A 26741-nucleotide genomic window follows, 5' to 3' on the forward strand; every position below is an offset into this window, starting at 1 on the left:
TTTAACTTTTTTCTGTTTTGTTTTTTTAACAGAGACTCTTAAAAAAATTTAAACCAAAACAGAGCAATATTTCCTCATTTAATATTGTGAACCAAAGAGACGCTTGTGTCTCTAAAGATTCAGGTTGCAGATCCCTGATCTAGCAGATGGAAAGTGTGATCCTATCTCGATACAGCAGCTAAAACATTTAAGTGCAGTATTATAATTTTTAATTCATTGTTAAAATAAAATTGTGAAGATTTAAAAAATATCTACCATTGAATATTTAAAAAAGACATTTATTTAGTATAATTTCTTCAGAATCCCTCTTGGCCCCCCGTCTAGAACCGTTCCTGAGCTGCAGGCTTGGTGCATTTTTACTTGTCATGTTTTTTCTTCATTGATAGGAAGTCAGATTAATCAAACTGGTAAACCACATTAATACAATATTTGTGAAATAATACATTAAGTGACCGCTGAACAATTATTCATAAAATATATCAACATTTCTGAATAAAACACAGAAAATAATGTAATGTAGGAAATATTTATGTATATACTGTTAATCTATTCATATGATTTGTTCTTTAAATGGCCACTTATTTTGGTTAATGCTATTATTTATTAAATATCATCCAAACTCGACATCCTAAGCAAATAATCAAACCACAATAGTCAGCTAAAATCACAATAATAAACTTAATCAATCATAATAAAATGTTCTGTACCATATCAGCATCAGGAGATGACTGAGGACTCTGATGTCTGGTTCTTTAGGTTCTGCAGAATGGATCTCCTGATCCATTCTGTCTGATATACAGCGGCACACTGCGCCAAGATGGACACATTTTTTTTTGTCTTTTGATATACACAGCATCCATCCTCACTGAAATTGTTCAGCTTATAATGTGCGTCTTTTCACTCGCGTCTGTATTTTTAAAAGCGTCTTTGCTTCTAAGGACATGGAATCAGGTAGAGAACATTTAAAAAAATGCTGATTGATGGCAGCTCACCACGGTTGCGTAGTGTCCATCTCTAGGCAGTGATATTCACTGCCTAGAATATTCAGTGATATTCAACGTCGGTCCATAGCGTTCAGGGGTCCTTTAGCTCCCGCCACGACAATTTAGCTGACCTTAATATTTCCTGAGTTTTATTTTGGTCATTACTGTTAAACTTAGTGTTGATGTGTGTATGATAGGCGTTTCTATCGGACAGTTATCGGTTCAATACGAGACGCACATTCAATGGCCAAATATGGGACGACTCCGTATTTTACGGGATGGATGGCAACCCTATTCAAGGGTGCTGAGGTACAGTTTTAGGGGTGCTAAAACCCCCTAAAACAGGGCTAGAATCGCCACTGGTTGGAAGAGTAAAAAACATGTTCAAAACCCATTTAGTTCCATTTAACATGCTCAATATTAACTACATGTGCTTCCTCCAATAAAATATTTTGGGGTTTGTCTCTTTTAAATTTAGATAAGACTTTTCACCTTTTTACTGGACCATGTAAACCATTGATGTTGTTTGACACCAATTTTATCAACCTGCTACTCATCTAAATTATATTCCTTAGTTATAACACAGTTAATGGGCTCCCCACTCGCTCTTGTAACACTGAACATATGAAAAATCAACATGACGAACAAACAAAACTCAAACTGAACTCCTAATTTCCAAGGTGAGGGTCTCAGTGTGGACTCTGCTTCACCACCAACGGCAGCTTCCTCATCGGTTAGGGAAGGAGGCCCTTGCTGGCCGTAAGTATCGCGAGAAACCTTGCTTATTTATTTATTATGTACCATAAACCAAATACAAGTCTTAATTATTAATAACAGAGTGGATAAACCATTTCATTGGCATATTTCACCCTCTGACAAGCTGGAAAGAAAGTCTGAAAAGAGATCTCAGGGCCTCATACAGCCTTGGACTCGCACTGCATAATGAGTTAAATCTGCTGCACTGCACGCGGAGATGCGCAACTAACAGAGATTTAATTCATTGCTGCTAATGTGGCTTTAGTAGCTCTTACATTTCATGTCTGTTGAGTTTTAAACAAGGGGACACAGAAACGGGGATGAGTTTCTCAAATCTCCGTGCAGACACGCACATTAACTCTGTCTACGTGCACAAAGCATTTGATATGGTTTATGGCATCGTGTAACCAGAAAAATAATACTAAAATAATATAAAACCAGCATGATGCGTGACTGTGAGGCGAGTGCGAAAGGTCCTCACCGGGCTGAACCTGCATGATGAGGTTAGTGCTGGGTCATTAACCACTAACACTCCGGCTAATAGGGGACATACACTCTATCAGCACACACAGAGCCAGGCGCTGAGCAGCGTGTTGATTTATCTTTATCATGATAAAGATAAATCATTCTCACTACTCCTCAAAGCGTATCTCTGAAAGCGTGAGTACAAACTGCGCAACCAGAGCTAACGGTTAAACTCCTACCTTGATCAAAAACTCTGGAAAGAAACATAATTTCTCACAGGGGGTTGATGTAAATATTCATACAGGTCAGCCTGTGTCCAGTTTGAGTGAAAGAAGGCGCGCGCTATCCGCGCTGAGGTAAACTTAAGACATCCAACTGCTGCAGCGCACGAGGCAACGCGCAGAGACGCCAGCGGTGTGATTAGTGCATAAACTATCTTATCTTTTAGGAATAAATCTGCTCCTTGAGTAAAACGTTCAGAGCAACAGAGACACCTTTTTTTTTCTTTATTATTTTCCTGAAAACATAAACAAGAAAGGCTTAGACTGAGGTTGGGGCTAGTAAAGCATGGCAGGCCGCCAGGCCTATAATACACTGGGGGAAACCCTGGATCTGCTTTTCTTTCAGGATCTTGCGCACGTCTGCGTATTCTTTTAATTTTTTCAAATTGCTTGCTATTTTCTGCAGGTTTACAGACATGTTTTCACTGAGACGTTTGTTTGCACTCTGTGGTGCAACTTTGTTTCGGACACATGATTCTGGATTCCTCTTTGTCTCTGGGCACCCGAGGCCTCGTCAGTGTTGACTCAGCAACAGATGCTTTCTGTTTCTCACCAGATCCATAGTCTCTTACTAGTGTACAGATCCCAGATCAAATTAGTAGTCTGTTTGATCAGCATATGCTTGATGGTCAAGTCCAGGTCAGGCTCTGACTACTGTCCATCCATCCATCCATCCATCCATTCATCCATCCATTTTCTTCCGCTTATCCGGGGTTGGATCACACCTTAAGAAGGAAGGCCCCAACTTCCCTCTCCCCAGCCACTTCTTTCAGCTCCTCCGGGGGAATTCCAAGGTGTTCCCAGGCCAACCGAGAAACATAGTCCCTCCTCTCGACGTGAAGGAGTAGCAGCTCTACTCTGAGTCCCTCCCGGATGACCAAGCTTCTCACTGTTAGCTCACCCTATCTCTAGGGAGAGCCCAGACACCCTACGGAGAAAACCCATCTCAGCCGCTTGTATCCGATAACCTCGTTCTTTCAGACTTCTGTGTTACGTTTAATAAGCCTACAAAACATACAGAATAGAGAAAACCAAACGAGACTGTGCAATATAAAATAGTGTTGTGCTAATTATATGGCAAATAGAGGAATAGATAACTTAACCTGGTGATGATCTGTTGATAAAGTGGGGTGCAAAATGTAATCAGACTAACAAGTGTAATCCACTGCATGCACATGCAGCCCTGTTCTGCTCAAGCAGCAGCAAAAATAGAACCCTATCAAGCATACTGTCACAACAAGTGACGAGATGGAGCTGGAAGACTTTAAGCAAAACCTAAAAATGGGAGAAGTTACAGTGATTACTTAGATGGTGGTTTAAAAAAAGGAATCAGTAAAATCAGAATTAAAATAATATGTGGGCTTTACATTGGGCTCAGGCTTATAATTATTGTGTTGGATCAGGCTCGGATACAACGCCTATTTTGTGTTTGTAGGCTTCATCTAAACTCTATGACTGAGCAGGCAAGAACAATATGTTAGGGGTGGTGCTTTGAAAGAAATCAAGCAGGCAGGGAGAGTCAGCAGAGATCTAGCAGCCTCTCATCACAAAGGCATTTCCTCCACAGTCTCTGAAGGAAGACTTGTCTTTAAGCAGAGACCCGGCCTGCTCTCAGGGCTAATATGGAGCCAGTTATTTGGTCTTTTATTCCTGTGGGCTATGCACTGGACTGTTTTACTGCTGAGGGTTCATTCCTGTTATCCACTACTATCTTCTCTGAAGATGTTCCCCTTGTTTAAGTATGCAGCAGTTCAAACTGAGCATAGAGTAGAGGCAGGAAGGGGCCATACTGATTTATGATGTGTGAGAAATGCCATGAAAAGAAATTTAATGAGTGGCACACAGCACTAAACTAGTCTTAATTTATTGATATGCTCAGAAGTTGGTAAGACATGTCATTTTATGACTCAATATAAAACCTGATTCCATGCACATAAAACAATTCACAAAGCACTAGCTTAGCATAAATGGGATCATTGATGAGAAAAAAAATAAAATTATCTTAATTTGAACTGATTCAAATTAAGAATTAGGTTCAGTGGTGCTGCTATGTTTAGTTGATAATCTAATCTAATGATCAAATCGAAATGATCCAAATTGGTCCAAACATAATTTCCATCAAGCCAGTTGTGTTTCGATAATACAAATTAGTTTAAAATGTCATTAAAGAAACCAGCAAACTGCATTAAGTTATTGCTTCAATTCTCTTTCCTGATATGTACTCCTTTTTTACAAGAAACAAACACTTTCACCTAAATCAAAGTCAGGAAGTGCAGGTTGTGGGGGATGTGCGTGTCAAAAGACTGGATAATGGCATAAACAAAGATAAAGCAGTAGCAGGAACACATGCACTGAACTCCACAGGACTGAAAAAAAGAAAATGGCGACTTTTTTCCCCTTTTGTAGCTGCAGTCAATGGAACATTGTAGCAGACTAGGATTGCTACACCAAAGTTTGTTTACAAGCTTTTTTTTGTATTATTTAATAGAATAGAATAGAATTAATTTATTCATCCCAGCAGGGAAATTATTTCGCAGTTACAGCAGCATAGAGACAAGACACACAACAACCACCACTGGGTAGCAATTGTAGACAAGATAAAATAAAAATAAAATATAACATGCTGTCAATATAAAAAGCAGCTTAGAGCAGTCCTTGCAAAGATTCAAAAATGCAGAAACAGTATGTATATGTAAATATATGTACAGCAAGTGTGCCACAGTGCAGTTGTGTGAAATTAGACTGATTTGTGCAGAACAATGATTTAGCTTTTATTGTACAGTGAGATAGCATGTGGCAGGAAGGATTTCCTGTATCTGTCCCTATGACAGCGGAGCTGGAGCAGCCTATGTGAGAAGGTGCTCCGCTGTCTGTCCACTATGTGGTGGAGAGGGTGCTGTTTATTGTCCATAATAGACAGAACCTTCTGCAGTGCCCTCCTCTCCACCACAGTTTCCAGGGACTCCAGCCTTAGTCCCAGTACAGAGCCAGCTTTCCTGATGATTTTGTCTAGTCTATTAGAGTCACTGGCTCTGATGCTGCTTCCCCAACACACAGCAGCAAAGAAGATGGCACCGGCAACAACACTGTGATAGAAGGTCTCCAACATCTTGCTGCACACATTGAAGGATCTCAGCTTCCTTAAAAAATAGAGTCTGCTCATCCCCTTCCTGCACACAGCGTCAGTGTTAGATGCCCAGTCCAGTCTGTTGCCGATTACAACTCCCAGGTATTTGTAATCCTCCACCACTTCCCCTTTGATCTTTAGTGGCCGTGAAGGTATCTTCTTCCTTCTGAAGTCAATCACCATCTCTCTGGTCTTACTAATGTTGAAGGAGAGGTGGTGTGCTGGAGAATGCCGGTAGGTGGATTGAACGACTTGGGGCAGTGTGGATGTGTGGGGGGATGGTGGTGGTATGGGAGTAGCAGGAGGTGAGCTGAACCTGTTGAAAAACTGGTTGAACTGGTTTACTCTATCCCGGCCCCCAGATATCTGTGTGTCCTTCCCCTTCATTCCAGCGATGTTCTTCATTCCTTTCCACACATCTCTCACACTGTTCTGCTCGAGTTTGGACTCAAGCTTCCTCCTGTAGTTGTCCTTGCATGTCCTCAGTGTCTCTCTGAGTTCACGCTGGACTCTCCTCTGCTTCTCCTTATCTCCAGACCTGAAAGCCATCTTCTTTTTGTTTAAAAGTGCCTTCAGGTCACTGGTAATCCAGGGTTTATTGTTGGAGAAGCAGCGCACGGTCCGGGCTGGCATGACAGTGTCCTCACAGAATCTGATGTATTCTGTGATGCAGTCAGACATGTTGTCGATGTCCTCCCCATGAGGCCCACAGAGCACATCCCAGTCTGTCAACCCAAAGCAGTCCTGCAGTGCCTCAGCTGCCTCCTGTGTCCACCTCCTCACCGTCCTGATGCGCACAGGCTGCCTGCTCACTAAGGGGACATACTTGGGAGTCATCCTTATCAAGATGTGGTCCGACCTGCCAAGAGGGGGCAGGGCTGTGGCGCTGTATGCATCTTTGGCATTAGCATACAGGAGATCCAGCATTTTGTTTTCCTGGTGGGACAGTCAACATACTGCTGGAAGTTGTGTAGAGTTTTGTCCAATGAGGCATGGTTAAAGTCACCTGTGATGACCATGAAGGCGTCCGGGTGTTGAGTCTGTAGTTTGGCTGCGGTAGCGCTGATGATGTCGCAGACCACCACTGCATCAGCTGATGGGGGAATGTAAACAGCAATCAAAATGGCGGACGTAAACTCCCTCGGTAAATAATACGGCCGCATTCCCACAGCCAGAAGTTCAATGTCCGGGCTACAAATCTGTTCCTTCACGTTAACATGACCGGGATTACACCACCTCTCACTCACATAAAGTGCAATCCCGCCGCCCTTCTTCTTCTGACTCTTGGAAAGGTCCCTATCCCCCCGCACCAAGGAAAATCCAGGAACTTCCACGCTGCAGTCTGGAATAAGCGAGTGTAGCCAGGTTTCCGTGAAGCAGAAGATACTGCACTCCCTGTAATCCTTCTGGGTCCTAACCAGCGCCGTGATTTCGTCTGTCTTATTCCCCAAAGACCTCACGTTCCCCACAATAATCGCCGGTATCGCTGGTTTGTGCCGTCTCCTCTTCACCCTCCGTTTAGCTCCAGACCTGCAGCCCCGTCGTCTCCTCAATAGCTCCTTTGGGACCCCCGGCCTGTCTCTGGGCCGCAGCAGAGGCTTACACAGTGCAATCAGCTGTTCACGCGTGTAAACAATGCCCCTGCTCCGTTCGGCGAGGTTCTCTGTAACAATCATGCCTCTACTCCGTAAAGAACAGCGACAGAACTAACAGAACCACATCCAGCCATTGTGGAAGCTTAACTGATGATCTATGGGTTCTTTAAGCACGGATCCTTAATCGGTTACAGCAAATATACACAGATTAACACACACACGACGGGAGCTGCGTCTGCAGGCAGCCAGCTAAACCGGCGCCATTTTGAAAACCATTGAAACTCATCTGTTGTCCAAAAATGTGGCACGTAGACAAATGTTTAAACACAAATTCTAAAGTAATCCGTTTGCAATTTATGTGATCTGTGAGGGTTAGCTAATGTAATGGACATCAGTTATTTGGAAGTCAGATTTTAAAAATGAGACTCAAACATAAGGAGAAATTTTGCGTTATATAGTGAAAGATTTGAGGAAACAGTTCATCAATACTTACCATACATCTACAACTCTGTGTCATGTTCTGTGTTGTCTGTGTATTTATTTATTGTTTTCTGTGTCCTTGAGTCTCTTCATTGTCCTGTCCTCCCCTTGATTGTTCCCAGGTGTGTCTCGTTTCTGTGATTACCCTCCCGTGTATTTAATGCCACCTGTGTGTCTGCGTCGCGGTCGGATCCTTTGTTCGCGTCATACTGTCTAGCTGTCGTCTCATTGTGGCGTCTAGTCCCTTCATGTAACCGGTTGCTACCGGCGTCGAGCCCTGGCTTCAGCTCGGCCGTGCTGCCCGGTGTTTGTGGACTGTTTGGATTTTATGTTCATTAAATCATCATTCATCTACCTGGTTCCATCTGCGTCTGCCTCACCACCAACACCGCACCAATTCGTGACACCCTGAGCAACTTCAAATGATTAGTTATTGTCAAATTAGTTCTGACACTTAGAATGTTTCCATTATCGCCACTTAAGGGGTGAGTTTTACAAAAAAATTAAGCGCACCCATCCCTTTCACTGCTGAATCTCAGCAGCAAAATCTATAAGGTTACCCTGCTCACCTGTTCTTATATAGTGATCTCTCTACAAAGAACTTCAGCTGAAAGCTTCCTCAAAGACCCCACTGATAGGAAATGGACATTATTAAAAGTTTACATGATTCATGTTTGACTCAGAAAACCAAAGCAGATTTATTGATTGTTTCTCATGTTTTAATACATATTAGGATGCACTGTTTTTGAATTTGAATTCACTATTAAGTTAAAAGTGAATTATTAAAATACTATTTATGAAACTAGTTAAATATTAAGTTTTTCTTCAGATGTTTGTTTCTCTCATCTGTAGGTTATCAAACTACTTATGTTGGCTACTCATGTACTGTTGAGATTCATCTAGAAAGAAAAGATGAATAAAGAAATGTCACTGAGTTAAGTTGTTCATGTGTCTCTTGGGAGAATGCAAGCGTTGGCAAGTTTGGGCAGTACCTGAAGTGGATTAAAGAGTAAAAAAAAAGGACAATCAAAGTGGACCTCTGGTTTTAACAGGGATTAAGGAAAACAAATTAAACCAGCGCAAAATCTCCTTCACGGGCTGACCCACCGGTCCAGTAACGCAAAGTCTAACGGCTGAGCACATCCTTAACCTTTATCAGCACAGACACAGAGTCAGCGTGTTGAGATGCAAATGCACACAACGCATATAATGCTTTGTTCACAAAGATATAACTCTCACTGCACGCTCAACTAGGCCTGACGATAAACAATAAGTCAATTAATCGCACGATAAATTAAAACTGTCAACCTCATTTTAATTATTGGCTTTATCATTTTCTTAGGACCTTTTTCTCTTTCTGTTGATGACACTGAATGAAAAAAGGCTTAACTCCAGTGCTCTCCACTGACTCCTCCCTTTCTCATTTCCTTAGTGTAATGTCCAGCGTACACTACACGATCTTAGAGTTGTTGGCCGATTGTCGGCCCATTTGCAAAACCTAAGAGACCACACATTAGCCAACAAAAATTCTAGGTGTAACGGTTCAATCGGGTTCGATTGTGCCATGTGGTGTCCAACAATGGGCACAAAATAATGGCTACAAGTCCAGTGAACTAATTTTAAAATCAGGCATTAATCAATGCTTTATTACAATCTACCTGCAATGCATGTGGCTAGTCCTGACTGAATGAAAATCTTTATAACCTATTTATGTCACGTTAACAAAGAACAGCTGAAAAGTTTCTGGGTTTATGAACTGCTGTAGCAATTTCGCTCCAACTCCTTCCCTTGTCATTCTATGGATATTCCTCTCACGAAATGTTGAATAAACATTAATGTTGTTTCCATATATTGTCTCCAATGTCCACTGGACTTCGGGTTGCACCGTGTCAGCTGTTTGGGATTCCGCTCCGTAATTTCCCCTCAGAAAGCACAGAGGGGAATCTGCGCTTTCTGATTGGCTGCCTGTCACATTCAGCAGTCTGCCTTAACGCTCCCAGTCGGGGAAAACCTCTAATTTAGATGAGAGCGGCCACGACGATCTACCGTAACACACCACACACTACAGGATGATCGGTTACGGAATCGCAAGTGACAAACTTAGAACGGCTAACGTTCTAAGTTTGTCGTAAGGGGAAAATAGGGGTAAAAAATCGTGTAGTGTGAACTATTGCATCAGGTAGTCGAATGTACCCGTCTTCTTTATTTAAATCTAATGATTACTGAAGGGTAATATAGTATACAGACTTCATAATCTGCACTCTTTTGGTTGAATGCAGTATTTATTTCCACTTTGGCTTTATGTTTAGTTATTATTCAAGTACATATTTTGTTAATGGAGACTGAGAATCCATTTCATTTTTGTTTTTGGTTGTTTTGTTTACTTTGTTTATCAGTTGTCGTTGCGCAAATTCCCCCCCCCCCCCGTTTCTCTCTACTCTCTCACTCTACTTCCTCTTCTGAGAGGGGAGATGTGCTACCAGCTCTCCGTCTAACGGGTGAATTGAGTTTCTTAAATCTTCTGGGATTTACCCTGTACAGAACTGAAGTAAACTCTGTTTAAACTGGCATCGAGAAAAGATTCGCCTGGTTTCTGACAGCCTCCATCCAGGTGTCCCACCCTTCTTCCCCCTCTGAATTAGCCAGACTGAGCAGCCTGCAGTCAACTAGTTTCACAGAGCACACCTGTTAACGGTCACTCCTTCTCTTTATTACAACTTGCACTGTTACTGAACCAGGTTGGTTTTAGTGACTCGGGCGAGTCCCGAGGATGTTGTTGTACATATGGGCTACTAGCAACCTATAAAACATTTTCCAGATCTTCCTCTCCAGAATCAAACATCATAACTATTTTACAACCATCAAAAAACTTTGAGGTGACTCATTAACTGAATGTCCACAACATCTTTTAGATTTTCTTTATGCTAAATATTTTATTAGTAAGGCATTTTCACAGCTTAATTCAGTAGCAGAAATAATCAAATAAGTAAAATCAGTCATCTAGTCTATCTTTCCCTAATGGTGACACTGAGAACTAAAAAGGGAACCTTTGAGAGAGACGAACGGAGTATGGTGTTTCGAACCGCAGAATTGGCCTGATGATGGAGAAGGTGTTGGAGCAGAAGGAGGATGTTGATCAATGAAGGCAGGGATCTCTTTAGGTCTGATGAGCTTCTGTCTCTGCATGGATGGTGAGGTCACAGAGGACTTGGGTGCTGGCAGGAAGGAAGGCACCAGTTCTTCTTCTTTGCCTTTGTTCTTTGCCTTTATCATTGCCTTGGTATTTGTCTGTGCCTTTATTTTCATCTTTGTCTTTGGGGTCTGAACCCAGCTGATGAGAGAAGTGCGATTTGAAGCCACAGGTTGTGGGGCTAATGGGTTGGTCCACATGCGCTGGACAGTCTTCGGCTCTGTGGCCCCGGCTCTTCTTCAGCTGCAGAGTTCTTTGTCCATCTCGATCTTGGCTCGAAGCTGACTGGAGGATCCAACCAAAGGTTCCTCTTTTGCACTCACCTTTTGTAGGGTTTATTCACCCTTTTGGTGCATTTGCATTGGCTAGCACTGTTGCTGTGCTTGTTTCATTGGCTGTCTGCTTAGACAGATGATCTCATATCCATCTTTGTCTTAGAGACATTATGTTTTGATGTCTGTGCTAATGTTTCAGGATTGCTCAATGGTCCTCCTATGACCATTGCCTGCACAACCTTTTCTTTGCAATGTTTACGTTGTTCAACAATCTGTCTCCAAATAAGGCATTGATCATCTCTGCTCTCCTGTTAGCTTTTTCTTCCACCTACCATCTACCTCCAACATATCAGTGATCTTTAATTGCAGTTACACGTTTTACACCATCTCAAGTTCAATGTCAAAATCACATTTATACATTTTTTAGCTTCTCTGATTTATCATTCATTTATAATTTTATGATAGCCATAACTTATTATTTACTCTTATTATAATCTTAATGTGTTATTACAGATGTTCTCTGAAAAGAAACCAGTGTTAAGTGTTCTTTTGAAAGTAAAGTCTATATCTCTTTGGCAGTAAATTGCATGCATTATTACATCATTTCCATTAAATCAGTGTAAAAAGGTCTTCAAACAATATCATTTACCGCAATAATTTTTGAGACAATTAATTGCTCAGCAAAATTTGTTATCGTGACAGGCCTATGCTCAACGCACACCTTTAAAAGTATCCATATTTGCGGTTCACATTGAGCTTTGGAAAAAGAGCAAATATGGTAGCTTTTAAACTTGACTCATACCATGATGAATTCTCCCAAAAAGCTTGACTCCTCACAGGGGGTTGATATAAATGTCCATACTCAATCCGTGCTGAGATAAACTTCAGAGATCAAGCCCCAAGAGCGCATGAGGCGGCCAACATTGGTGCGCGTTCCCTGTTCAGTGCGTCAACTATAAGATTAATAAACCCATCTTTCAGGAATAATTCTGTTCTGCCAGTAGAATGCTCAGTGCAGCAGAGAGCTTGTAGTCCGACTTTAAAAAAAAAAAAGATATTGGTTTTTTTTTTTTGGATCAAATGAAAAACAAACAATTGGTGGGGGAGCAAATAAAGCATGACTTATAATACACGGGGGAAAACCCTGGGATCTGTTTTAATAACAGCTTGTCACAATGTTTTGGGCTTCTCCTGGGATATCCACCCTACAGGAAGTGAACTGATGAAAATAAGGAGCCTCATAGAACACTCTGCAGGGACCATGAAGGAAAAGAAGAGGAGAATTGAGGAGAGAAAATAATTTCCTGTCCTTATTTATGGTTAACTTTGTGCCGGTCATGCTGCCAATTGACAAGCCCCATCTCCCAAACACATAATGTCATTTAAATGATTTATTTTTTTTATTCAAAGCTACAGTCTAGCATAGGAGAGTCTCATCAATCTGATAGATCAAATAACTGAGCAGCAGCTCTCTTTTTTTTTTTTTTTATCTCTTCCTGTTCTGTCCTGTAGGCAGCGTCAGCATTATTGAACTTAAGAGTGTGACATGAATAAACAAAGCAATTTAGCATTGTAGATGAACACCTGCAGGAGCAAATAAATGCCTCTGAGTATTAGGGTTCACTTCCAGATTTGTTGGTTGGGTGCAATAATATTACAGTGCAGCAATAATTCTTGTGAAACTGTCACTTGTCTTGTAAAGCTCTATCTACTGTAGGTACTGTCAGATTTACTTTTTTTTTCAAGTGGTGTAAGCTATTATTATGATCCCAGGAGATGAAAGTGTTTGCTTCAGGCTTGACAATCTTTATGTTTGAGATTTAAAGAAAAAAAAAGAACGAAAGAAATTTTTGAATTGCTCAGTTGTGTTGACAAAGAGTGTGTTCAAATTCAGGGACTGAATCATTTGAAGGACCCGATCTACATGGTCGACTGCATTGAGGAATAATTGGCAATTGTATTTTCAGATTTATTCCTGCCGTTACCTCGGCTTGTATCCTGTTGTCTAGAGGCAGTTTATTCCAGAGCAATGGAGCCACAACTGAGAGGTTACAGTCTCCTCTAAGTGACCGCCATGATTTCCTAACTGAGGGCTGAAGCAGATCCAGTAATGTGATATGTGATAGGGTTCTCTAATTAACCATTGCCAAAAAAAGCGAATTGCAGTAATCCAAGAACAAAGTTATAAATAACTGTTTCAAAGTCCTCCATAGAAAGAAAGGTCTTTGCATTTAACAAATGTCTGGGATGGAAAAAAGTTAAGATTTTACTATCCATACACATGGTTATCAAAACTAAGAGCAGCATCTATTTTCACACATTGATTATTGACACAACTCATGAGTTATCAGGGCAGCAAAATCAATACCTTTGTCACAAGAAAAACAGATAGAACCAAATACAATAGTGTCTTTATTTGTGTTAAAAATAATGCCATCCACAACTTAACTTGACCTACTGTAGATAATCAAGGAGATGTTTAACTGAGGATGTCTGAGTATTTTAAAGGAAAACAAAGCTGAAAACCATAAGCATATAAGTGAAAGGAAATGTACAGTTTTATTTTAGAGTCACAGTTTTATTCTAGAGAGGAAATACACATGAAATCTATGGTGAAAGGTCAGCTACACTAAAACTACTTTGTCTTCTTCTAGGGCACGGGTAACTTATCCATCCATTGAGTTTCTCTAAAGGCCTAGTCCATACATAACAACATAATGTTGTGTGGGATGCATTTGATTAGTTGCCTCGTTCCAGATAGTGATGGAGAGACTTTTCCTTTTCCTGCAGTAGCACTGGGAGGTTGGCAGCAGACGCTTTAGGACTTGCAGAGATGTGGCTGTTGTTGTTGGACTTGTTCCAGCTTGTCCCGTACAAATCTGATCAGATCAGGAGATGAAAGAAGCTTCTGAAGCTGTAGTGTTTCTTCATGTTTCTGAGCATTTTATGCAGTATGCAGGGCAATATGTGGTTTCAGTTCTGATTATAATCTTTTGTTGTACTGCACTAACGATAGACATTTTTGCGAAAAAGCCACCAGTGCCAAGTGAGCACATAAGTTAAAATAAAAACCAGCATTTCTCACATGATGAATTCAGCTGAAAACAGGATTCACACACACTGCTTTGAGCTGTTTGAAGCTTAACTTTTATTGTTCATCTTTAAATAAGGCTCCTTGTCTGTGCTCATTTCTTAGCAGAAAACTAAGAAGACTATCTACTTGATTTCCATTCTCATGTCTACAGCTCCAGATGTAAGCAAAAAGTCTAGAACTATGTGGTTGCAGTAAAACCAGATACTTGTGCGCATTACCATAAGGTAGGACGGATTTACGGGTACCACAGATAAACAGAACACTGGCACTCCGGATCCATCTGCCGGCACTCCTGGCTCTAATGCTCGTCGGCAGCCTCCACCTTGTCGAGGGTCCGTGCAGCTATCTGACCGCTCACCTCCGCCTCTCCGTGGGTTCTTCTTACGCCATTCCCGGCCTCTGGATCCACCTTGATGGGTCGGCATCCTGCGCCGTTCCCAGGCCCCGCCCTGACCGTTTTTGTTTATTTATGGACTGCGTTTTTCTGTTTTATTTCCTGGACTCTGGCCCTCCTTCCTGCGCCCCGCCGCCTACCCTGGATTGGTTGTTTTTTGTTTGTGGACTTATTTTTTCTTCTTTTTTTGGACGTCTTGAAGCCGCCCTTGGGGGTGAGGGAGTACTGTAGGGATTTCAGTTTTCTTTGTGTTAATTTTAGGTTTCTGTGTCTATTGAGTCTCCGTGTTGTCCTGTCTACCCCTTGATTGTTCTCAGCTGTGTCCCGTTCCTTGATTACCCTCTGTATTTAATCCCACCTGTCTTCCTTATTCCTCGTAGGGTCCTTGTCTAATTTGTCGTGTCAAGCTGTCTTGCAGTCTAGTCTTGTTTAGCCATCTTATTCATCTTATCTTAGTCGTTCTTGTCTTCCAATGACTGCTGCTGAAAACGTCACCATCAAGCGCTCCCAAGCAGGAACGAACCATTTCAGGGGGGTTCAGTGCAAATATGGATGTCTGCTTTTTGGTCTGGGAGGGGGAACATTTGATTTTTAGTGCTAAAAACTATTTTAGAAAACACAATATGAATATTTTTTTTATTGACTGCATCTAAATTTTTTTTTATTTCTATGAAGAAAAAAAAATATATATATATACTGTATATATAAAAAATTTGCTTGAGAGTTGCATTCTTGTTGTCAAAGTCTTTGAACAATATTTCTGCTGAAAGCAATCTTTTACTATTTGAGTCTGAGAAAAGTTGTTTTGTTTTTTTTGCCCGTGCTAAGATCCATGCAATCTCAAAAGATGCCTCTATTAAACATTCTGCTGTTGATGAGACGTTACTGCTACCAAAGTGAAGCAATGAGCTGAGCAGTTTTTTTCTTTCTGCGGTCACTGCTAAGTGGGTAATTTTCATTGAATTTGGATATGCAGTTTTGAAATGACTATCCAAGTTGCCTCAACTGAAGCCTGAGTGGGTTTTGCTTCCATATTAAGCAGAGGATTTGTGCCATGAAGAACATCACAATCATGTTCAGCCTTGCCTACAGTCGTCCTATGTCTGTCATGCTTTTAAAGCTGCATGTAACTTTTATAAAAAATATTTTTTTACATATCTGTTAAAACTGTCACTATGTCGTGACAGTATAGTATGAGATCAATAATCTGTGAAAAGATTAAACTCGTCTGCATGCTCCCAGGCTAACTAGAAGCAACCAATCAGAGCCAGGGAGAGGGTCTTAGGTAGTAGAGGGTCCGGCAACACCAATGCATCGGCGAGCTCACCCTGTGTCAGTTTGCGTTTCGCTATAAGAATGTCACGTGACTGATACAGAAACTGTTTCAAACAGACACGCGCCAAACTGTGTCAATAAGGAAGCATATCTGCCCACGGGATGCATCTGCCCAAAGAATCTCTTATGCTTTGTGGTTCCAAATGGATGGGGATCCTATGAGATACTGGGACAACCAGAAGAATATATGAAATAATACAATGCAAATGTGATAGCATCAGTAGCTCAGAAAGCAGGTGAAGGAGCTCGATTTTTTCACAGATCACAATATCATTATACTGACATAACATAGTGACAGTTTTAAAAAAATATGTAAAACATATTTTTCATAAAAGTTGCATGCTGCAACTTTAAAGAATGCCAGTGCCAGTTCTCTGGTCACAATAGTCTGGTCTGACATTAAACTGTGCTAATTGTAAATTCCACGGTTTATGAAAGTCTGTGGTGACAGCCGAGTGATTAGACTGAGCAGGAATGTTATTAGAGAAGTCAGGAGGGAGAGGTCCTGGCATACCTTCAGCAGGGAAGCACACTGAGCTTCATTATGGCCTTCCCCAGCAACATATTACCAGAAAATACATGGTTATTTACCTCAGAGAGTTTTCCTGTTGTGCTTTCTTCAGTTTACAGGGACCCCACCCACTATTGTTTTGCATTGCATTGCATTGTTTTGGGAGTTTGTTAAGCTGAGCAGGGTGGTCAGGCTGAAGTCTGGATATCTACTCCTGGAGACTACCCAGAGTTTACATCTGACCTCTCCTTACCCTGTACAACCCCATCACTTTCCTACAAGTGTGCCGAACATTTGGATGGAATTAACAGTGTAACAGCGATAAAGCAGCTTCCTGAGTTAACTTTCCTGATAGTGCCTTGCAAAAGTATACAAACCTCTTGAACTTTTTCACATTTTCTCTTGTTACAATCACACACGTCTGTTTATTTGACTGGGATCTTGTGATAGAGCAACAGAAAGTTTGTAGCAAATCGGATTACTGAAGGCCTTTTTCCAGCTATTGCTTTCTTATGCCACTCTTTCCTAAAGTTTATGCTGTGCACAATTAATTTCTGCAGGACTGTATGGTTCTCAGAAGAAGGCCAAATTGGGATATTATTGATGAATACTGCTGTGGCTTCATGGTTTCTAGTTATCAAATGTTTTCACCAGTAAGTTCAGTCCATTTACCATTTTGCATCTATCAAGCAAAATAGATTTTGACATAGACACTAATGATAAAGAGGCAGATGATTCTACTCCTTGGGAGTCATCTGCCCAAGGATTCTCCTACAACCTGTTCTGTTTTGTTGACCTACAATGACCTCTGGAAACATTTTTATTATCTTCTTTAAAATGATAGCTGCAAAAACAAAAGGTTTTGGTGCACAAACCAGCACAAATGTAGCCGAATTGATTGTCATCAATTTTGTCTGATTTGGGGAAGGTGGGGCGGTGCTGGTTGACCTTTAGTAACCTCTGGAAGCATATATTAATATCTTTAAAATAATAGTGGCTAGGGATGTGCAAAATGGCACAAAATTCATATCACAATATACAGTATATTGTGACGGATGGCGGTAACAATATATCAAGACATAATTTGTATAAAACTTAACGAATAAAATGACATACTTACTGAGTGGAATGTATATATTTGTAATTTTTAAAACTTGTTTAATACTCGTTTTTGTGGATATTATTTGTACGTAATATGTAACTGTTTTGTTTTATGTTGCTGCCCATCATTGCCAGGTCTTCCTAAAAAAAATCAAAATTTAAGGTAGTAGTAGGACGAGGTAGTCTCAGTGGTGACTACCTTGTTAAATCAAAGTTAAATAAATAAATGAAAATTTATCTCTATATAGAAACATAATAACTTTAATTTAATGGATGCAAATTCTGCTGTTTCTTTTTATGCTTTTTGGAGCATGTTGTCAGCTGCCTTGCTTGGCATTGCTAGTATTCAAGCACATGCTTTGTTTTAATTGGGTAAAACAAATTGCTTGTATCTCCTATCTTCCACACACTTTGTAGATTACAGTTTTCTTCTCTCCCACTGTCTAAAGAGACAGGGTCATTAAAAAACCCCACATTTTTTTTTACTCTGTGCACTGTGCACTTTTAAGAACTTTTAAAACATGTTTCGGTGTGGTTTTGTACAGATCGTCACCCCGCCCCACGGCACTTCCCTGGTGTCCGACCGTGACATTTTACCCCTTGTTTTAAACTTTGCGCATCCTGGCAGTGGTGACCGATCCTGAATGCTCTTTTACCCCACTCTTTCCCGTTGTCCCGAGGGTGGCAAATGTGACATCTGCCACCCTCCTTCTAACAGTCGCGCTAAGACTGAGAGAGGTTATACCCAAACCAGGTCGAAATTATTTACTTTCTTTGAACCTACATTTTTAACAAACTCTTCCCTTGCACTCTTAGCCACGCTGCTTCCCACTTGCTCCGTATTAATTCAGGCTGGTTATGTCATCTACAAGCATTACTGCAATTAGCCGGTAGACTTCAGATCTCTATCGCATGCCAAATTTCTACTGTTTCTACCATATGCTGTATATATTGCGCTTTCCTAATGGCACAAAAAAAAATATTCTCCACAAATACTACAAATGTAGCATTTATAGCATTTGTGCTACAAATGTTTGTAGCACAAACATTTGACACCAATTTTATTAGATATGGGTTTTATGGGGGGCTGGTTGACCTTTAAACTTCACTTAATATCAATAACCAAAGCAGCACAAACAAAAGGTTTTACTGCACAAACCAGCACAATCGTAGCACAAATGTTTGACACCAATTTTGTTAGATTGGAAGAAAGTGAGAGATTTTTCTAATTGGTTGTTTTACAGACACCATCAAAACATTTACTTATTACCAATAAACAGTTGGGTGTTTTGGTTTTTTTTGCTCTTGGACTGTTTCAAGCAGCACGAAATACCCAGGACAAAAACATGCAAAAGAATTAATTTTGCACCATAGTGGAGCTTTAAAATATCCACACTGTACTCCGCCAGGTCATTAGAAACAAACACTTTTGTAAAGATATAGTCGTGATAGGGAAGAAGTACATCCCAGACTGAACAGTATTAGTGAGGATGAATACAGGCAATTTCTAATGTATTGGCTATATGGTGGTACATGATGGACTGTATTATATGAGACATAATGGATCAGGAGAGAAACACTGCGGACCTGTCAGAACCTATGCTGTATACAATTATCACCCAAGTTGTAGTTTTGAGGATTCATGTTATTGTTGAACAACCACAGCCCTCTTGTCAATCCATAATGTTAATAACCTCTGAAACCTGAATATTTAAGAAAGTAAAAGTGAGATTTTGGCTTTCTTAGGACATTATTTATGTGTGCACAATTATTGGGCAACTATTAGTGTGCAGAATTATTATGCAACTGAATTAAAACTGAAAATTTTCCCATCTCACTTGTTTATTATCACCCATTAAAGTTGAAGGTGAAAACTGAAAATTGACAATTAAAAGTAAATTTAAGATGACAATCGTCTCATATTCAGTGTGAACAAATCAAAGGAGATTTTTGTTGATTACAGGAGGCACAGGGTAAGGTCAAACCCTATTTCCATCATGGAAGAAGTGGAGGTGGTTGAGGAATATAAATACCTCAATGTTCATCTGGACAACAGACTGGACTGGAGATGGAACAGTGAAGCATCTATAAGAAGGAACAAACCAGACTGTACTTCTTCAGGAAGCTAAGATCCTTCAAGGTTTGCACCAAGACACTGCCAATCTTCTATAAGTCTGTAGTTGAGAGCGCAATCTCTTCTGCCATCATCTGTTGGGGCAGCAGCATCAGAGCCAGTGACCTAAAAAGGCTGAACAGCCTGATATAAAAGGCTGGTTGTGTTCTGGTTCTGTTCTGGGGATGACTGTGGAACCTCTGGAGATTATTATTTTTTTATTATAAATTTTATTTTACGTTTTCAAAGTTTAGAACATATAGATAAAGAAACAGATAAACAGGGCCCAGGTCAAAGCATGAAACATTGCAGTTGACATATGGTGTACACACACAACACATACGTATATACAGTACATAGCCACATACAAGAGTATACATACACACACTAGGGTGACCAAGGGGAGAGTCCATGGAAGAGTTTGTTCAGCTTAGTCTGGTCTTTGTAGAGTGTTCCAGGAAGGGATTCCAGTAACACGAAAAAGTGTCTTTAGAGCCTGTATGAAGTCTCTCCAGCTGTAGTATGGACATCATGTTCGTCACCCACAAGTGGAAGGAAGGAGGAACAGAGGACCTCCAGTCTCTCAAGATTAGTCTCTTGGCACCAATCACTCCCAGTTCCAGTGGCTGCTGCATTGCAGCGGGTATAATCCCCGGCACTTGAGGGCATCCAAAGATTATAAATCCTCGTTCAGGTTGTAAGGAAGTCTTATATGCCTTGGAGTACCAATCAAATATTGTCGACCAAAGACCAGTTAGTGAAAGGCAAGACCAAAAAGCATGAGACAGTGTGCCTTCTGATATGTTAAACCTGTCAGACATTGGGGAGGCAGAGGGGTAAATCCTGTGCAATCTGACCTTTGAATAGTGTAATTGATGTGTCATTTTAAACTGAATTAACTGATACCTGCTGTTTATTGAGCAAGAATGGATTTTAGAAAGGCACCTTTTCCACAAAGGTCCAGGGATTGTTATCCCCAGCTCGTTTCCCCAGGCCTCCCTGATTTTTGTGGTGTGTGCCACAGTGCAGTCACCTGCAGATATTGAAAAAAGTGTGAATGGGGCAAATTGTATTTTTCTTTTAATAGGCTAAATGATGCAAACTTGTTGCCAGTATACATGTCCTTAATTGTCACCAATCCCCTTTCCCTCCAGTCGTGATAAGCTTTGTCCTGCCAAGGAGGTAAAAAACTGTGGTTAAAACATAATGGCATCTGTGCTGATGTATTTGGTACTCCTGATTTGATTTAGGATTCTTACTTTGTGTTTTAACACAAAGTTCAGATCTCGATAGGCTTCTGGTTTTTCAAGGCAGGCAAAAAACATACCTGGTAGGGAGGAATTATTCACCAGTTTGGATTCCATCTTGAGCCACAAAGGAGTATCAGTCGCTGGGTTACCCAGGAACCCCTGTTGCCAGAACATTAGTGCTCTGATGTTGGCAGCCCAATAATAGTGTTTAAATACAGGTAGGCCCAGCCCTTCCTCCTCCCTCGGCTTCTGTAAATGCACTCTAGAAATCGTAGCATTTTTCCCATTCCATATGTAGGATTGAATGATCGAGTTTAAGTCTTTAAAAAATGGCTGCTGTAAGATAAATAGGAATATTTTGACATAACTACAAGAACCTAGGCAGGGAGATCATTTTAACTGAATTAATGTGAATCATTGACAGGGGCAAAGTTTTCCAGTACTCGATGTTTTTGCTTTAATCCTGACGTAAACTATGGAAAGTTTAGTTTTGTATATAAGTTTTGAGTCTTTGGATATAGTAAGTAGGTAAGATGGCTCTCAACCACTTTGAATGGTACTTTTGGTAAAAATCCAGATGGGTACATGTTGGAAAGACGCATCAACTCACTCTTTGACCAATTGATTGTATACCCGGAAATTTTACTAAAAGATGTAATCAAGCTGAGGAGGAAGGGGACAGATTTTACTGTGTCATATAAATATAATATTACATCATTGGCATATAAACTAATGAGTGTGTCAACACCACCGGCTCGAAGGCCTTTAATGTGCGGGTGCTCCTTTATCGCCACAGCAAGTGGCTCCAGTGCAATCGCAAAGAGCGCTTGTGACAGCAGGCAACCCTGAACTGAGCACTGCAGGCGAAATGGAGCTGACCGATCATAATTTGTCAAGACGGAGCACATGGGTTCTTGATATATCAGTTTCACCCAGGAGATGAAAGTCTCACCGAGCCCAAACCTGCGCAATGATTCAAACATATACGGCCATTTGACCTGGTCAAAGGCTTTATGTGCATCAAGGGCCAGAGTAGACTCATTGGTATTTTTATGATCAAGGTATACAGTATTAAGTAATCGTCTTACATTGAAAAAAGACAATCTGCCAGGGATAAACCCTGTTTAATGAGGATGGATAATAGATGCTAAGCATTCATTCAGTCTATTGGCCAAAGTTTTTGTGATTATCTTGTGATCAACATTTTGCAGTGCCTAAAAGCTAGCAGGATTTTTATCCCTTCCCTTTTTAGGAAGAAGACAAATGTTAGCCACAATGACAGATTCTCATATTGTTGTGCTGGTGCTTAGTAAGTCTATATTGAAGAACTCATAAACAGATCAGCTAATGGCTGTGGAGGGCATCTGGTAGATGACCCTCGCTTGTACTCCCTTGAAGAAGCCTTGCAGGCCGCCCAGCCTGAAACCATCCTGAAGGCGTGGACCAGACCTGAGATGTGTCTGTGGGCTCCCTGGCTTTTGGCTGGCAGAGCTGAGGGTGTGAGACTCCTGAGTGTTTGAGCAGGGTCTTGCAGACGTCCAGAGGCGTGGTGGCTGCCGCTGCGAAAGAATTTTGGGCTGTTTTCCATCTTTTCTTGAATCAGACATTATTCTAAGTAAGAATGGTGCAAGAGGGTCATAAAATTTCTTATAGAAATCCGAGCCAAAGTTGTCAGGCCCGGTCACTTTACCAGATGGAAAGGACTTTATAGTGTCTCTGACTTCTTGAAGCGTCAAGTCAGACTCAAGATAGACCCTGTCAGATTTATTCAGTTTACTCAGCGAGAGGGAATCTAAGAAATCGTTAAAATCAGATTGTGTTGTATTATTCTCGGAAGAATACAGCTTGGCGTAGAACTCTCTGAATCTGCGATTTACAGTACAGACCAAAAGTTTGGACACAACTGTGTGTCCAAACTTTTGGTCTGTACTCAGGTCAGACCAAAGGTTTGGACACACCTTCTCATTGAATTCAATGAGAAAGTGTGTCCAAACTTTCGGTCTGTACTGAGAGTTACTGGTTTCGAGTTTATAGTGCCAGTTACCATCACGTACCTACAGATAGGGTCACTGACAACAATGTCTGAAATGGGATATTCTTTCTCAATAACATGACCACACCGCAAGCATGTGAGGTGAATGGCGACTGGTATATTTGAGACACCCAGCTACACATGTCTTGCATCTTTTTTAATATGGGTCTCTTGCAGAAAAATAATGTCTGCAGCTAAGTACTAAAGAGGGGGAAAGTGTTTAAAAACTTTCCCCCTCTTTATTGCACTACCAAGACCTTTTACATTCCACAAGATCAGTTGCAGATTTCTCCCATCTGTCCGCCCACCACCGCCAACATCAGTCATTGAACAAGTATATTGTCAGAACTAGCAGTTTTGATGCCTTGTGATACAAACAAATAAAACATGTGCATCTGGGTAAAACATAACAGACACCCCCCCGAATTCCTCCCCTCCCACCTCCCGGCATCTCCTGAACACGACGCATATCTTCCCACTTTAAACAAAGCAGGAGCTGCAGGACAGATAGCGGACTGAACTCAGTGAAGTCACGGAACTTGATTCCATCCCCTCTCAAGGCTTGCATCACGTTCCGAAATTAGCGGCGCTGGTTCATTACTTTGCTGGTGTAATCTGGGAATATCAGAACTTTGTTCCCCTTGTATTCCATCGGCTGCGTCCTGGCAAGGCGTAGAATTTGCTCTTTCGTCTGAAAGTGATGCATTAGGGCTATGATGGTATGTGGTTTCTCACCCGCCGCCGGCTTGGGCCACAGAGATCAGTGTGCACCGGTCAGTGGATGCGGGAAATGTTGCTTGCCTAGTAGTTTGGAGATGAGCTTAGAGACAAACTCCGTTGGTCTCCCTTCTTCTGAGTTTTCTTTTATGCCAACAATTTTGATGTTATGTCTTCGGGAGCAAGCCTCCAGGTCCAGTAACTTAGTTTGCTGCTGGGTTACAAGCTTTGTGAGCTCCACACATTTCGTTTCAAGTTCTCCTAGATGCTCCTTGTGTGCGTTGGTTTCTAATTCTTGGCCGACCATGCAGTTCTGCAAGTCAGTCTGTTCAGCAAGGAGAGATTGGAACTTAGCTTCAAAGATGTTGAAGCGCTCATCCAATTTCTCAAGAATTGACTCTGACATAGTTTTACATATTTCCTGGCACATCTCGAGCATCTGGGTCTTGTCGCCCAGAGCACAGTCTCTGCGGCCCGCTGGTATGGCCACTAGTAACATTAGCCTTATTAGCATTAGCACCGCCAATGTATCCGTCCATAAGCTTGTTTGGAATTTGTGTCTTTCTTCGACAGCGACATGATGCCTGGTAACTAACCAAGGATGCAACGTCGACAATGCCAGGTCCTAGGTACTTTTATCGTGGTATTTAGTGATTTACTTAAAGATGTGGTGGAGAGCGCATACCAACATGTCTACATCTTACAGCTGTGCACTAGTGCCCCCAACATCTGGAGATGATTATGCAAAGAATGATTCTTTATAGGATCAATGAAATTATGGACAACCCTGACCATCCTCTTCACAATGTTATCTTGGGAAGGCAGAGCAGCTTCAGTCAGAGACTTATTCAGATTCAGTGCAGTACAGACCGCTGCAGAAGATCTTTCCTGCCGATAGCCATCACCATCTTCAATAACTCTTTGAAGAATTTTAGGATTCAAGGATTTTTTTTATTGTTATACCACCTTGCTTGTTGGTGGTACAAAATTTTACTCAGGACCCAAATTAAGAAATTTACTACACAAACACACACAAAAAATGATAAATAAATAATAAAGTAAGGGATGTACATCTGTGTGTGTGTAAATCATTTATGAAATGAAGCTGTATTAGGTGCAGCTTGAGTTCAGGAGTTTGACAGCTGAAGTGGAAAAACTGTTCCTCAGCCTGTTGGTCTAGCTTCGGATGCTCCTCACCCTTCTGCCTGAGGGGAGAGGCTAGAACAGAATGTGTGCTGGATGGGAGGAGTCCTTTATGATGAGGAGCGCCCTCCTGCTGCATTGTGCTGTATAGAGGTCCGAGGTGGAGGGAAGGCTGCTCCCCACAGTCTTCTGTGCAGCCCCACCCTCTAGAAAGCCATCTTCTCAGCAGCAGTGCAACTGTTGTGGCACACAGTGATGCAGGTGCAGAGAATCCTCTCCACCACACAGTGATAAAAGCTCCTCAGGACTGAGTTCCCAAGTCTAACTCCACAGCTTCGTGAAGACGTAGAGACGCTAGTGGGCCTTCCTGGCCAGACGGGAGATATTGGCACTCCAGGTGAGGTCGCTGGATATATGCACACCCAGGTACCTGTAGCTGGAGACCGCCTCCACAGCTGCTCCTCTGATATACAGGGGATGAGGAGGATCCTTGTTACTTCTGAAATCCACCACCATCTCCTTGGTCTTCTTCACATTGATGCAGAGGTTATTGTCTCTGCACCATTGTGCCAGGTGTTCGACCTCCTCTTGTATTTGGACTCATCACTGTTTGTGATGCATCCCACTACTACTGTGTCGCCTGCAAACTTCACTGTATAACAGCAAGAGTGTCTTGCCAAGCAGTCATATGTCAGCAGAGTGATGAGGAGGGGCTGAGCATGCTGCCCTGCAGCAAGCCAGTGCTGGGGGTCATGGAGGAAGAGACTTTGTTGTGTACTGCCGCGGTAGAATAATTCTGTTAACTCAATGAAACTTCGAAATGTAGATATTATTAATTTAGTGCTATGCGCCACAGCAAAGGGAAAACTCGAAGTAAAACTCAGAATCACTTCTATCTCACCCTCTGTGTCACGCAGACTCGTTGCCACAGCAACTGACCACAATGCCATTTTGTTTTAGGATTCAAGACCAAAAAAATAGCACTCTAATATTTTTTACTAAAAACAGAACATTCAGTCTGTTGCAGTAGTATGTTTTTGGGCTTAATGTTTTATTAATAAGTTATCGCTGTGGTAGATTATAGCTACCATTGCTATTAGCTAATCCAACACAGCAGTTTGTGCGTTGTTTCTTTTCTAAATTCTTTACACATACAAACTGTAGCTCACAACATGCACATTTCATTAAAAATCTAAACAAAAAAAAATGTATTGCCATCTTATTTTTACTTATAAATGAAGTTGGTGCACCGCTCAGTCTGCACAAAAATATTCATTCATCTAAAGCCAAGTCTATCCTTGACATCCCAAGCAGTTTTAGAGTAATCTGGCTTTGATATGAGTGATCGACCACTAATGCTTGGTTTAAGTTACAAAATCCCATCTGAATCCATACAGTGCCATACGTTGCTAAAAGAAGGCAAGGAAAGCAGAAAAGGAAGTTTCTAGCAGGACATCCACAAAGCCAGTCTTTTCTTTCTGTTTGAAAAGAGCGAGCGGATACCCTTCTGTCTCGTAGTTTGAAGCAAACCTTTCAGCTCCGGTGTTGGTCTTCCTTTAGCTATTATTTACTGCTTCAATTGAAAATCCACTTCAGAATTGAAAATACACTGTTTAAGTGTAGAAATGTAGTCATCCATGTTGACGTCGGAAGAGAGGAGAAAACAATAAATATATTGCTGCACTTCACTTATTTATTGTATGGCTAGCTCGCTGGCTCTTACTCTGCAATATCACAAGACCAATGTCTGGGATCATGAGTGCCCCCTGCCATGAGGCAAGAAAACTGCCTACCTCACCTTGAATCTGTTTGCTGTCGTTTATGATCGCTCCTCAGCACACAAATCACGTTACACATACAATTGGCAACAAAAAATACAGTACATTATATATATAAGCT

The 26741-nt window shown here is 41.3% G+C and overlaps 1 protein-coding gene across 2 annotated transcripts in view; it reads left to right on the forward strand.

Annotated features, from left to right (window-relative positions):
• Positions 1-26741, forward strand: part of LOC102227822 (SH3 domain-binding protein 4) — a 68564-nt gene that overhangs the window by 12924 nt on the left and 28899 nt on the right. The window contains exon 2 of one of the 2 annotated variants that reach the window (XM_023336904.1): positions 19551-19727. The exons of the other annotated variant lie outside the window; for it this stretch is intronic. The gene's annotated coding sequence lies outside the window, so the exon portion shown is untranslated. The remainder of the gene's footprint in view (positions 1-19550; positions 19728-26741) is intronic. 2 annotated transcript variants of the gene reach the window in all.

Source organism: Xiphophorus maculatus, chromosome 7 (assembly GCF_002775205.1).
Source record: "Xiphophorus maculatus strain JP 163 A chromosome 7, X_maculatus-5.0-male, whole genome shotgun sequence".
NCBI classification, from domain to species: Eukaryota; Metazoa; Chordata; class Actinopteri; order Cyprinodontiformes; family Poeciliidae; genus Xiphophorus; species Xiphophorus maculatus.